General features: G+C 33.5%; 1 long non-coding RNA gene across 13 annotated transcripts in view; it reads left to right on the top strand.

Annotated features, from left to right (window-relative positions):
• The window catches only part of LOC141583742 (uncharacterized), a 912,164-nt gene that overhangs the window by 108,132 nt on the left and 790,944 nt on the right, over window positions 1–13,088 (top strand). The window contains exon 3 of one of the 13 annotated variants that reach the window (XR_012516618.1): window positions 3,170–3,264. The exons of the other annotated variants lie outside the window; for them this stretch is intronic. This is a non-coding gene — a long non-coding RNA (uncharacterized LOC141583742). The remainder of the gene's footprint in view (window positions 1–3,169; window positions 3,265–13,088) is intronic. 13 annotated transcript variants of the gene reach the window in all.

Here is a 13,088-nt window from a genome sequence, read left to right as displayed (position 1 = left end):
AAAGTTGAAGTTATAGTGACATAGTTTTCTAAATAGAAATTAATTTCTGTTTGCCTTAATATTCTTTTGTTTCTTCAAGTACTGTTGAAGATTTGGTTATATGTTGTTTTAGCTTATTATCATGTTCATCTTCAGCTTGACAAATTATTAAATCAAATATATAGAAATAATTCATGTTGCTTTTTGATTGGCATTTTTCTTCCTTTCATTGGAGATTGTGGAAGTAGAGAGGATGCTTTCTAGATATCCTGTGTTAGATTTAAAACTTTAATGTAACATGTAAATGTCTAATTGTATTTCTAGATATAATGTTTGATAGTTGATATATTTTATTATACCAAACAATGTTATTAAACTGACAAAACACTTTGATTTATTTTACTATGTAAAAATAGCACACAATACCAAATACTTTAAAGGGATGCTGTAGTCACTGTGCTCTTCAGACCCTAGCATGGTCTCCTGGAACATACACATGCACAAAATACCTTCCTTCAGTTTAAGACATAAACACAAATCCTATACTTTTTGAGTAACTTTCAATTAAATGAAAATCACACCTCATTATTCTTAGGAGCACCATGTGTTCTTTGTTTTTGAAGGAATACAAATCCTTGACTAGTGAAAAATGCATTTAGTACTATCTTCTCTTTTATATGCCTGTTCCCATTATTCTGTTTCTGGAGAGAGCTAAAATTATGCAAACAGATTATATATATTTATTTATTTAAAAAGCTGCAGATATTAACAAACATAAGCAAACCCCATTCTATGTGACAGTTTCATCTCTGAGAAATCACCTATGATTCAAATATTATTGTAAAGCACTAGGGAAGCTGGTTTAACAAAAAAAATTTTGATACAAGGAACCAGCGTTTAATATATCCAGTAAGTTACTGGTCTTCACATATACTATGTTGTCTCAAGGTATATTTTTATATCATTCCCACAAAGTGGATTCAGCCCAATCTACTGACAATTTTGTTGAATTTTCTGAATGTGGAAATTAAATTTGTATGTCTACGATTCTTGATATGACACTCTTTCCATAGGTTTACCCTACATTGAATCTTTCCTTATTTACACAATCCATCTTCATTTACTTTGGGTAATATAGGTTGTAGTTGCTCCCCTGCTTTGTTTCTGTCAGACCTAATAGTGCCTTGGATTAATTCCACTAAAGGTGGTATAAATGCTGTATTACTCCTTTCCAAGTGTCAACACTGTCATCCTATATAGTGCATTTTTCTAACCCCTAAGAAATGAAATGACCTTGCTAAAGTTATGACATCTTTTTATCATAAAGAGAGTATTACAAGAAATAAATAATGTAAGCATAGTCTACTAATAAGAATGGTAAAAATTCTGGGGAAATAATCCTATTTATGAACTGGAGCCTTGTCATTTTCACTTCTCCATTCCCACTGCTACCACCTTAGCACATGACACCTTTGTCCTCTGCTTGCATTAGAGCAGTTACTTCCTTTTTTCCTTCACATTTTCTTGTTTTATAATTTTTAAATTTTGTGGGTACATAGTATGTGTATATATATATATGTAAGTATATATGTAATTATATGTGTTACATGAAGTATTTTGATATAGTCATGCAATGCATAGTAATCACATTAGGGTAAAAAGAGTATCCATCACCTCAAACATTTATCCTTTGTATTTTAAACAATCCAAATATACTTTCAGTTATTTTAAAATGAACAACTAAATTATTTTTATGCTATGGTCACCCTGTTGTATTAGTAAATACTAGATCTCATTTATTCTTTCTATTTTTTGTAGCATTTTTTTTTTTTTTGAGATGGAGTCTTACTCTGTTGTCCAGGCTGTAGGGCAGGCATGATCTGGGCTCATTTGTAAACTCTGCCTCCTGGGTTCAAGTAATTCTTCTGCCTCAGCCTCCTGAGTAGCTGGAATGACAGGTGTGTGCCACCACGCCTGGCTAATTTTTGTATTTTCAGTAGAGATTGGGGTTTCACCATGTTCGTCAGGCTGGTTTCAAACTCCTGAGCTGAGGTGATTTGCCCATCCTTGGCCTCCCAAATTGCTGAGATTACAGGCAAGAGCCACCATGCCCCGCCTTTTGTAGCTGTTAACCATTCCTCCAGTTACAATGACTTTCCCTCTCCCATATAGTGTCTTTCCACACAGACTACTCTTCTCAGCCTTTGGTAACCATCCTTCTATTCTCTATATCCATAAGTTTAACTGTTTCAATTTTTAGATTCCACAGATAAGTGAGAATATATGATGTCTGTCTTTATGTGCCTGACTTATTTTGCTTTTTTTTTTTTTTTTTTTTTTTTGTGTGTGTGTGTGTGTGTGTGTGTGTGTGGCTGAATAGTACTTTCATCTATGTACATTTTCTTTATCCAGTCTTCTGTTGATGGACACCTAGGTTGTTTCCAAATCTTGGCTGTTGTGAATAGTGCTGCAATGAATATGGGAGTGCAGATTTCTCTTCAATATACTAATTTCCTTTCTTTTGCATCTATACCTAGCAGTGAGATTGCTGGATTGTATGGTAACTCTAATTAGTTTTTGAAGTAACTTCCAAAATGTTCCCCATAGTGGTTGTAATAATTTACGTTTCTACCCACAGTTTATAAGGGTGGCCTTTTCTCCACCTCCTTGACAGTATATGCTATTCCTGTCTTTTGGATATAAGCCGTATTAACTGGGTGAAATGATATTTCACTTTAGTTTGATTTGCATTCTTTGATGATCAGTGATGTTGAGCATCTTTTCATACACCTGTTTGCTACTAGTATGTCTTCTTTTGAGAAGTGTCTACTTAGACCTTTTGCTCATTGTTAAATTGGATTATTATATTTTTCCTATAGAGTTGTTTGATCTCCTTATATATTCTGGTTATTAATCCCTTGTCAGATGGGTAGTATGCAGATATTTTCTCCCATTCTATGGGTTGTATCTTCACTATGTTGATTGTTTATTTTGCTTTGCAGAAGCATTTTAACTCGATGTCATCTCATTTGTCCATTTTTGCTTTGGTCGCCTGTGTCTGTGGGATAATGCTCATGAAACCTTTGCCCAGTTCAACGTTCTGGAGAGCTTCTCTCGTGTTTTCTTGTTGTAGTTTCATAGTTTGAAGTCTTAGCATTAAGTCTTTAATCCATTTTGATTTCCCCCACAGATGGTGAGAGATACAGAGGTCTAGTTTCGTTTTTCTACATAAGGATATTTAGTTTTCTCAGCACCATCTATTGAAGAGACTGTCTTTTCCCCAAGGTATGCAATTGGAATCTTTGTCTAAAATGAATTCACTGTAGATAAATGGATTTGTTTCTGTTCTGTATTCTGTTCCACTGGTCAGTGCATCTGTTTTTAGTCAGTACTATGCTGTTTTGTTTACTCTAGCTCTGTAGTGTAATTTGAAGTCACGTAATGTGATGCGTCCAGTTTTGTTATTTTCGCTTAGGATAGCTTTGACTATTCTGGGTCTTGTGTGATTCCATATAAAGTTTAGGATTTTTTTTTCTTGCAGTTGCTTCTTAACTGGTCTTTCTTTAGCTTTTGTCCTACTACACTCATTTTAACACAGAAACAACAGACATTTAAAAAATGCAAATATGATTTTGAAAATGGAATTATCCTCATAAAAAGTATCAAAGGCTTTTTATTGCCCCAAATATAAAGTACATTATCAGCAGTGTCATGAATTATAAGTTCTTATATTACTTAGCTGTGCCTATTTCCCTGCTTCAGCTAATACCACTCCCCACTTACAGTGCACTCTCCATCCACAATGGCCTTCTAGTATCTACTTCAGTTTTTCCTGTCTCAGTGACTCCCACATACTTTTGCTTCTGCTGAGAAGCTGAGAATTTGTCTACTTCTCTACCTCTTGATACCCTTCATTGATGTGTGTGTGTGTATGAGTGTGTGTGTGTATATATACATATTCATAATTTTTGTTAAATAAAATGTAACCAATGCCTGATTTCATTTACACGGATGGAAATCCAGAAGTAATGGTTGTCATATTACTACTACTGCCCCAGTGCTGGTTAGATGCTCAATTACTATTTGAAAAGTGAATGAATAAATGTTTAAATAATTACTCTATGGTATTTACCATTTGTAAAAACAAATCCATATATCTATAGTGAATTTTGTACCCTGCATCTATGGTAGATAACTTATATAGATCATAGATATTTTGTTCCTTCATCAATTATAACTTATCTGTTATGATCCAGCATTGCATTAGGTCTAGCATTTAAACATAAATAAAATAAATCTCTGTCTTTTATTTAGTTAGCACTTTATTCTTTTGGGTGTAGGTACATTGTCATGAACATACCATAATCTTTCCAGTGTATTAGTGATTATAATTATTAGGATACAGGTTAAATAGTTGAGGATTATTAGCATTGACCTGATCTGTATCTACAGGCTACATTCCTCCTAAATCAGATTAGCTGTCATAGTATTTTTGTTAATAATAAGTATTCTGGAAGTGTATCCTGGTGAATTATAATCTGTAGTGAAGGGGCATGCATTGATTTTTTTTTAAATAAATACTACCAAGTGATTCTTACCGATTATTTTAAAGCACAAGAAAAATTGCCCACCTGTGTAGGAAGTAGAAACAAAATTTTGGTTATTTTTTCACATCATACAATAAACAGTATTTTAAGTAAAATTATTTTGATTGGTATAACAGTATTTTAATACCATTTTGTTAATACCTGTAGCATAGAGGATGTCAATATTTTCTAATTACAGTATTGTTTAACTTACTTTTAATGACTTATAGGAGAAGGGGCATACACTTTTAAGGAAAGATTCAAAGATGGCATATGAAATTTGATTTAGGAGGTAAAATATAGTAAAATACAGACAGAATTTTAGTAGACTTCATATGCTCAAGAACAGACTGAAACTACTTTATTCTTCCATTTCTACTGAAATAGCACACTATTTACTTATATGTTCTATTTTGCTTATCAGTGATGAGATAAGGGAGATTGCTTTAAGGTGTTGTTTACAAAAACCTCTATAAAATATAATACATTTAGAATGTATATGAACTTTGTAATTATATATGAAAAGCCAGAACAGATTTTATTCTTACTAAATATATATTTTAAAATATGAATGTTTGATATCAGTTTCTATGCTATAGATACCTTAGGATGCTGCTATCTTGGGAATTTACAGAATATCATATTATGATTCTTTCAAACCTATACAAATTCCATAAGATTTTCTTATGTTTTTTTGTGTATATGTAGAATTCATTTTGAAGATAAATCTTAAACATTAAAATTTAAAATATATGACTAACATTTAAAAAGTAAAATCAGTATAATGGTGAAAAAAATCTCATTTCCAGGTATATTTTGGTGACTATGAAAGGAAGAAATGAACAAGTTCATTCTATAACCATTATTGCCTGCATGTAATCACCTGAGATGTACTTGGAGTGTTTTGTCCCAAGTGGAAAACCAAATGTTAAAGAATATTTTATTTTTGATTAAAAATAATAATGGAAACAGACCAGTTAGTCTTTTTATGACAAGATCTAGATGGAACAGTCTCATAATCTTTTACAGGTTCACAAGTCCCCATTTAGGAAATGTGAGTTTTAAAGAATGTAGAGGCCGGGCATGGTGGTTCATGCCTGTAATCCTAGCACTTTGGGAGGCCAAGGCAGTTGGAATTCTTGGTGTCAGGAATTCAAGACAAGCCTGGCCAACATGGTGAAACCTGTCTCTACTAAAAAAATGTAAAAATTAGTCAGGCCTGATGGTGGACACCTGTAATCCCAGCTACTCCAGAGACTGAGACATGAGAATTGCTTGAGCCTAGGAGGTAGAGGTTGCAGTGAGCCAAAATGTCACCACTGCACTCCAGCCTAGGCGGTAGAGTAAGACTCCATCTCAGAATAAAAAAATAAAGAAAGAATGTAGACACCATCTAATTTTATTCTTTGAGTATTTGTATTCAGGTTCAGGGAGTCCCTCTGTAGTAGAGCAGACTCTGCCTGTCTTCTAAATCCTTCCTTTAAAAAAAGAAAATCATGCCATCTTCCATGTCCTATAATATGCATTACACAAATAAAAATCCAACCTCATCCTGTCAGCAGTAACATCACTGGGCTTGTGAAAAGAGCTCCTGGACTAGGAATTTCCATGACTGGGAGAAATCTAACATGATCGTCTTTCTAAGAGGTAATCACTGTCATACACTTCTCAGCTCCTGTTCCTTGATACCGCTCCAAAATGTCCCACATCTTCACAAGCTCTCAGCAGTTCTTATGTACTAGAAAGTGGAAAAGGAACTACTTCACTAAAGAAAAGCTGTTACTCCTATTTAATGAATCAAAGCCGGCCAAGAGTGTCTGTCAGGTCACCAGTTCTGCATCGGGAGAAGTAAAGAGAGTCCCTCCGATTTGTATGAAGGCACCCTAATCCCAGCACTTGACAATATACCAAGTACTATCTTCCAGTCCTTAAAGAGCATACAGCCTTCATGAATTCACTTATTGTAGAAGCCTCAATTATACTAGGGATTTAAGACAGAATAGTTTTTGGGGAAATACTTATTACCTGCCCCTATGAAATGGTTCTTGGTTTCAAAATATTGGTTGAGTGAGGACATATATAGATACCCTGTTGTCCATCAGATAAAAATGACTTTGAGTTAAGGCTAACCTATTGTGTTTTAGGTGTTTGGTTGTATTTTTCTTGCTTGTTATTCTCCTTATTCTGACACCTTCAAATTTACCAACTGTAAGCTTTGAGGCAGAATACACTTAAAGTTTGACTTATTACATAAACACGATTATTGTTAGTTTTGAGAAATCCTGTTAGCTATTGCCATAGTTTAATAAAAAATTTACTCTTATTGGAATTATCTTTGGTTATTCTCCTGTGCAATGAAAATTCAATACCTTCTTTTTCCTTTTAGTCCTTTGCCTTGTAAGCATTTATTGAAGTATAGAATACTTTTTGGATGACTGTAGAGTTTAGGGAACACATCATAAAATAGTAAAATTAATGAGTATGAAACAAAGAGAAGCGCTCCTTATGAAAGACAGAGTTATGATGAAGTCGTAAACATTTCTGATACTCATTTGGCATTTGTTAATAGGCATGGTATTTAGGGTTATGTAAGCATCAAATCTTGAATGAAAAAGGAGAATAATTTTAGTTGACTAAATATAAAGATAGGAATTTAATATAAGAAATTACTGTATGTACTTAGAATCTCAAAAAGAGATATACGTAAAAGAATATAAAATGTAATGGCCTAGAACAGTGCTGTCAGTTAGAAATATAATGTGAGCCATGAATGTAATTTAAAAATGTCTAGTAGACACACTTAGAAAGGGTAAAATGAAACAAGTGAAATTTATTTTAATAATATATTTTTGATCTAACATATCCAAAATATTATCTTTCAACATAGAATTAGAATAAAATTATTGGTGAGATATTTTGTGTTACTTTCCGTAGTCTGCCATTAAAATCCAGTATATAGTTTATACTTACAGCACATCTGAATTCCAGTTAACCATACTTCAAGTAATTAGCAGTACATTTGGCTGGTACCTACTGTGCTAGACAGGACAGGTATAGAAAAAGGACTGGATATCCTAGCTGTGAGATTTAAATACCCACTTCATTCTTCTTTGGTTCAGTTTCTTCATTTGTAAAAGACCTGAGTTATAGGAATTGTTTATGCTGTTATTTCCAATGTTAAATTTTGTTACTCTAGAAACTTATATCATGCTGCTTAAGGAAAGGCCATAAAATGTCTTCTTGATAGGGTTTGTGTAATGAAACATGATAGCTTGTTAGAATACTGCAGTACTCTGTACATCATCATAAAATGCCTTTTATTTATGAGGAGGGTTCAGTCACCTCTGTTCTTCTAAGTCAGAGTGAAGTATAATTTTGGCTCTAGATGATTAAAGGGTTTTATTATTTCACATACTTACTTTTATAGACTTTTTGTTTTTTAAGGACACAGTTTAATGACAAAATATTTTATTTGGCACTATGTCAGTTTACTCAGATAATTGGATATTCAGGTAGTGTATGTTCTTCAGAAACCTAGAGTATATAGATGGCCTTCCAATACAGAAAATTGTTATGATTTCAAAAATATATTTAAAATTAAAATATGCAGTTTTTTTAAAGCAAAGTAATTTGAAAAGTCAATAAATCAAGTTCATCAAAGTTGGATATAACTTGCAAAAAATGTTGATTTTATATTTTAACACACTCAAATTGTTCTCTATGGCAGGGAAGATTCCTGTTGTGTTTGACTATTCTTAGAACTAAAGATCAATTTCCACTATTTTCTTCCTTTCTCATTTATGTACATATTAATATTCTTTTTAAAATTCAGGAGACCTTTATTCTACCTAAAGATGAAAATCACAGAGGTGAATTTTTAATTCTGTGCCTGCTGCTAGATTCCCTAACAAAACAATTACATTTGCTGTTATAAAGATATCTGAAGGTAGGAGAGGAATAGTATTTTATTATTTATAATCTAAGTGACACTATTTAGATACTAATTTTATATTATATATGATGTGGGGAAATGATAGGCTAATTTATTTTAAATAGAAAAAAATTGTTAAAATTTTGTATGAAAATTGGTAAATTATAAAATAGAATAGTTAAAAGAGAATAGTATATGTGAAATTTAAAAATGATTTAAAATATTATATATATGTCTTAATTACTATGTGTAATAAGAATAATAATGATGAAACAAATTCATATAGGACATCAGATATGTTTACCTTGATGCTGGCATCTTAATGAGGTATAAAACAAGGTATTTGAATTACCCTATTCGATTCTTAAAAAAAATTGTTGTGATGATGATGAATTAATTATAATGATTTACTTTTAATGCAAATTATATGAATTATTTCTATGGGAAATAATTGTCCTATATTTTTGTCATTGTTGCCAAGAAGAAAAAAGTTTACAAACAAATATAAACCAAGATAGATATCAATATTCATGTCTCTCAGTCCCTCTCTCTCTCTCCATATATATATATGTGCATATATATATATATATACATATACACATACATGCATGTAAAAAACATTGTTATATATGTTAATAATTCCTAGAGGATTTTGAATTTTTTGTAAAATATGGCATATCTTACGGCTTTTTTCTGAAATAATTTTTCATAGAATAGGTTATTACATATCCACCATAATATTAAAATAAACATCTTTTTCAAGTTTGTTTTTAAATACTGAATTATGTTCATGTGTAAAAATGTTACTAAAGGTATTCTAATCTAGAACTTTCTGTATAGATATAGATATTTTTCATCTGTCTGTGACTTTTTTATTATTGTACTTTAGATTCTGGGGTACCTGTACAGATCATGCAGGCTTGTTAAATAGGTACACACATGGCAATGTGGTTTGCTGCCTCCATCATCCCATCACCTACATCTGGCATTTCTCCCCATGTTATCACTCCCCAACCTCTCCACCACCCTGCTGTCCCTCCCTTGCCCCCACCAGCAGACTCCAGTGTATGATGCTCCCCACCCTGTATCCATGTGTTCTCATTGTTCAACACCCACCTATGAGTGAGAACATGTGGTGGTTGATTTTCTGTTCTTGGGTCAGTTTGCTGAGAATGATGGTTTCCACATTCATCCATGTCCCTACAAAGGACACGAACTTAACGTTTTTTATGGCTGCATAGTATTCCATGGTGTATATGTGCCACATTTTCCTTGTCCAGTCTATCGTCGATGGGCATTTGGGTTGGTTCCAGGTCTTTGCTATTGTAAATAGTGCCACTATGAACAAACGTGTGCATGTGTCTTTATAATAGAATGATTTATAATCATCTGGGTTTATATCCAGTAATGGGATTGCTGGGTTAAATGGAATTTCTATTTCTAAGTCCTTGAGGAAGCACCACACTGTCTTCCACAATGGTTGAACTAGTTTACACTCCCACCCACAGTGTAAAAGTGTTCCTATTTCTCCACTTCCTCTCCAGCATCTGTTGTCTCCAGATTTTTTAATGATCGCCATTCTAACCAGCATGAGGTGGTATCTCAATGTGGTTTTGATTTGCATTTCTCTAATAATCAGTAATGATGAGCATTTTTTCATATGTTTGTTGGCCTCATATATGTCTTCTTTTGAAAAGTGTCTGTTCCTTTCCTTCTCCCACTTTTGGATGGGTTTGTTTGTTTGTTTCTTGTAAATCTGTTTTAGTTCTTTGTAGATTCTGGATATTAGCCCTTTGTCAGATGGGTAGTTCCAAAAATTTTTCCCCATTCTGTTGGTTGCCAGTTCACTCTAATGATTGTTTCTTTTACTGTACAGAAGCTCTGGAGTTTAATTAAGCCCTATTTGTCTATGTTGGCTTTTGTTTCCAATGCTTTTGTTGTTTTAGTCATGAAGTCCTTGCCTATGCCTATGTCCTGAATAGTATTGCCTAGGTTTTCTTCTATGGTTTTTATGCTGTTAAGTCTTAAGCTTAAGTCTTTAATTCATCTGGAGTTAATTTTAGTGTAAGGTGTCAGGGAGGGTCCAGTTTCTGCTTTCTGCACACTGCTAGCCAGTTTTCCCAACACCATTTATTAAATAGGGAATCCTTTCCCCCATTGCTTTTTTGGTCAGGTTTGTCAAAGATCAGATGGTCGTAGATGTGCGGCATTGCCTTTAAGGCCTCTGTTCTGTTTCATTGTTCTATATCTTTGTTTTGGTACCAGTACCATGCTGTTTTGATTACTGTAGCTTTGTTGTATAGTTTGAAATCAGGTAGTACGATGCCTCCAGCTTTGTTCTTTTTGCTTAGGATTATCTTGGCTATGCAGGCTCTCTTTTGGTTCCATTATAGTTTAAGGTATTTTTTTTCCAGTTCTGTGAAGAACATCATTAGTAGCTTGATGGGAATGGCATTGAATCTATAAACTACTTTGGGCAGTATGACCATTTTCATGATACTGATTCTTCCTAATCATGAGCTTGGAATGTTTCCCCCTCTGTTTGTGTCCTCTCTTATTTCCTTGAGCAGTGGTTTGTAGTTCTCCTTGAAGATGTCCTTTACTTCCTTTGTTAGTTGTATTCATAGGTATTTTATTCCCTTTCTAGCAATCATGAATGGGAGTTTGCTCATGATTTGGCTCTCTGTCAGTCTGTTATTGGTGTATAGAAATGCTTGTGATTTCTGCACATTGATTTTGTATCCTGAGACTTTGTTGAATTTGCTTATCAGTTTAAGGAGATTTTGGGGTGAGAAGATAGGACCTTCTAAATATACAAGCATGCCATCTGCATATAGCGACAATTTGACTTCCTCCTTTCCTAATCGAATATCCGTTATTTTTTTCTCTTGCCTAATTGCTCTGGCTAGAAATTCAAATACCATATTGAATAGGAGTGGTGAGAGAGGGCATCCTTTTCTAGTGCCGGATTTCAAAGGGAATGCTTCCAGTTTTTGCCCATACGGTATGATATTGGCTGTATGTTGTCATAAATAGCTTTTAATATTTTGAGATATGTTCCTTTGATACCTAGTTTATTGAAACTTTTTAGCATAAATCACTGTTGAATTGTGTCGAAGGTCTTCTCTGCATCTATTGAGATAATCATGTGGTTTTTGGCTTTGGTTCTGTTTATGTGGTGGATTATGTTTATATACTTGCATATGTTGAACCAGCCTTGCATCCCTGGGATGAAGCCTACTTGATCATGATGGATAAGCTTTTTGATGTGCTGTTGCAATTGGTTTGCCAGTATTTTATTGAAGATTTTTACATATATGTTCATCATGGAGATTGGCCTGAAGTTTTCTTTTTTTTTGTTGATTCTCTGCCGCGTTTTGGTATCAGGATGATGATGGTCTCATAAAATGTTTTGGGAGGGAAAACATTTTATGTTTTTGAATTGTTTGGAATAGTTTCAGAAGGAATGGTACCTTTTTGTATGTCTCGTAGAGTTCAGCTGTGAACCCATCTGGACCCGGAGTTTTTTTGGTTGGTTGGCTATTAATTGCTACTTCAACTTCAGCCCTTGTTATTTGTCTGTTCAAAGTTTCAACTTCTTCCTGGTTTAGGCTTGGGAGGGTGCAAGTGTCTAGGAATTTATCCATTTCTTCCAGGCTAACTGGTTTATGTGCATAGAGTTGTTTGTAGTAATCTCTGATTGTAATTTTTATTTATGTGGAATCAGTGGTGATATCCCCTTTATTGTTTTTTATTGCACCTATTTGATTCTTCTCCCTTTTCATTTTTATTAATCTGGCTAGTAGTCTAGTTTGTTTATCTTTTCAAAAAACCAGCTCCTGGATTTATTGATTTTTTGAAGAAATTTTTGTGTCTCTATCTTCTTCAGTTCTACTCTGTTCTTAGTTATTTCTTGTCTTCTGCTAGGTTTTGAGTTTTTTTTTTATTTATTTTAATTTTTTTTATTTTACTCCTCTAGCTCTTTCAATATTGGCAATAGGGTGTCAATTTTAGATCTTTCTTTGCTTCTCTGATGGGCATTTATTGCTATAAATTTCCCTGTAGAAAGTACTTTATATGTGTCCCAGAGATTCTGGTACATTGTGTCTTCATTCTTTTTGGTTTTGAAGAACATATTTATTTCTGCCTTGATTTCATTGTTTATCCAGTTGACATTCAGGAACCAGTTGTTTAGTTTCTAAGAAGTTGCGTGGTTCTGAGTTAGTTTCTTAATTCTGAGTTCTAATTTGATTGCACTGTGGTGAGAGACTGATTGATTTATCAAGCAAATGGAGAGGAAAAACAGCAGGAGTCGCAGTCCTAGTCTCTGATAAAATGGACTTTAAACCAACAAAGATTAAAAGAGACAAAGAAGGACATTACATAATGGTAAAGGAATCAATGCATCAGGAACTAACGATCCTAAATATATATGCACCTAATACAGGAGCACCCAGGTACATAAAGCAAGTTCTTAATTAGCTACAAAGAGTCTTAGACTCCTACACAATAAGAGTGGGAGACTTTAACACCCCACTGTCAATATTAGAGAGATCAATGAGACAGAAAATTAAACAGGATATTCAGGACTT

This window comes from Saimiri boliviensis, chromosome 2 (assembly GCF_048565385.1).
Source record: "Saimiri boliviensis isolate mSaiBol1 chromosome 2, mSaiBol1.pri, whole genome shotgun sequence".
Lineage (NCBI taxonomy): Eukaryota > Metazoa > Chordata > Mammalia > Primates > Cebidae > Saimiri > Saimiri boliviensis.
The sequence above is the reverse complement of the archived record's forward strand: the minus strand, read 5'-3'. Positions and strand labels throughout refer to the sequence as shown.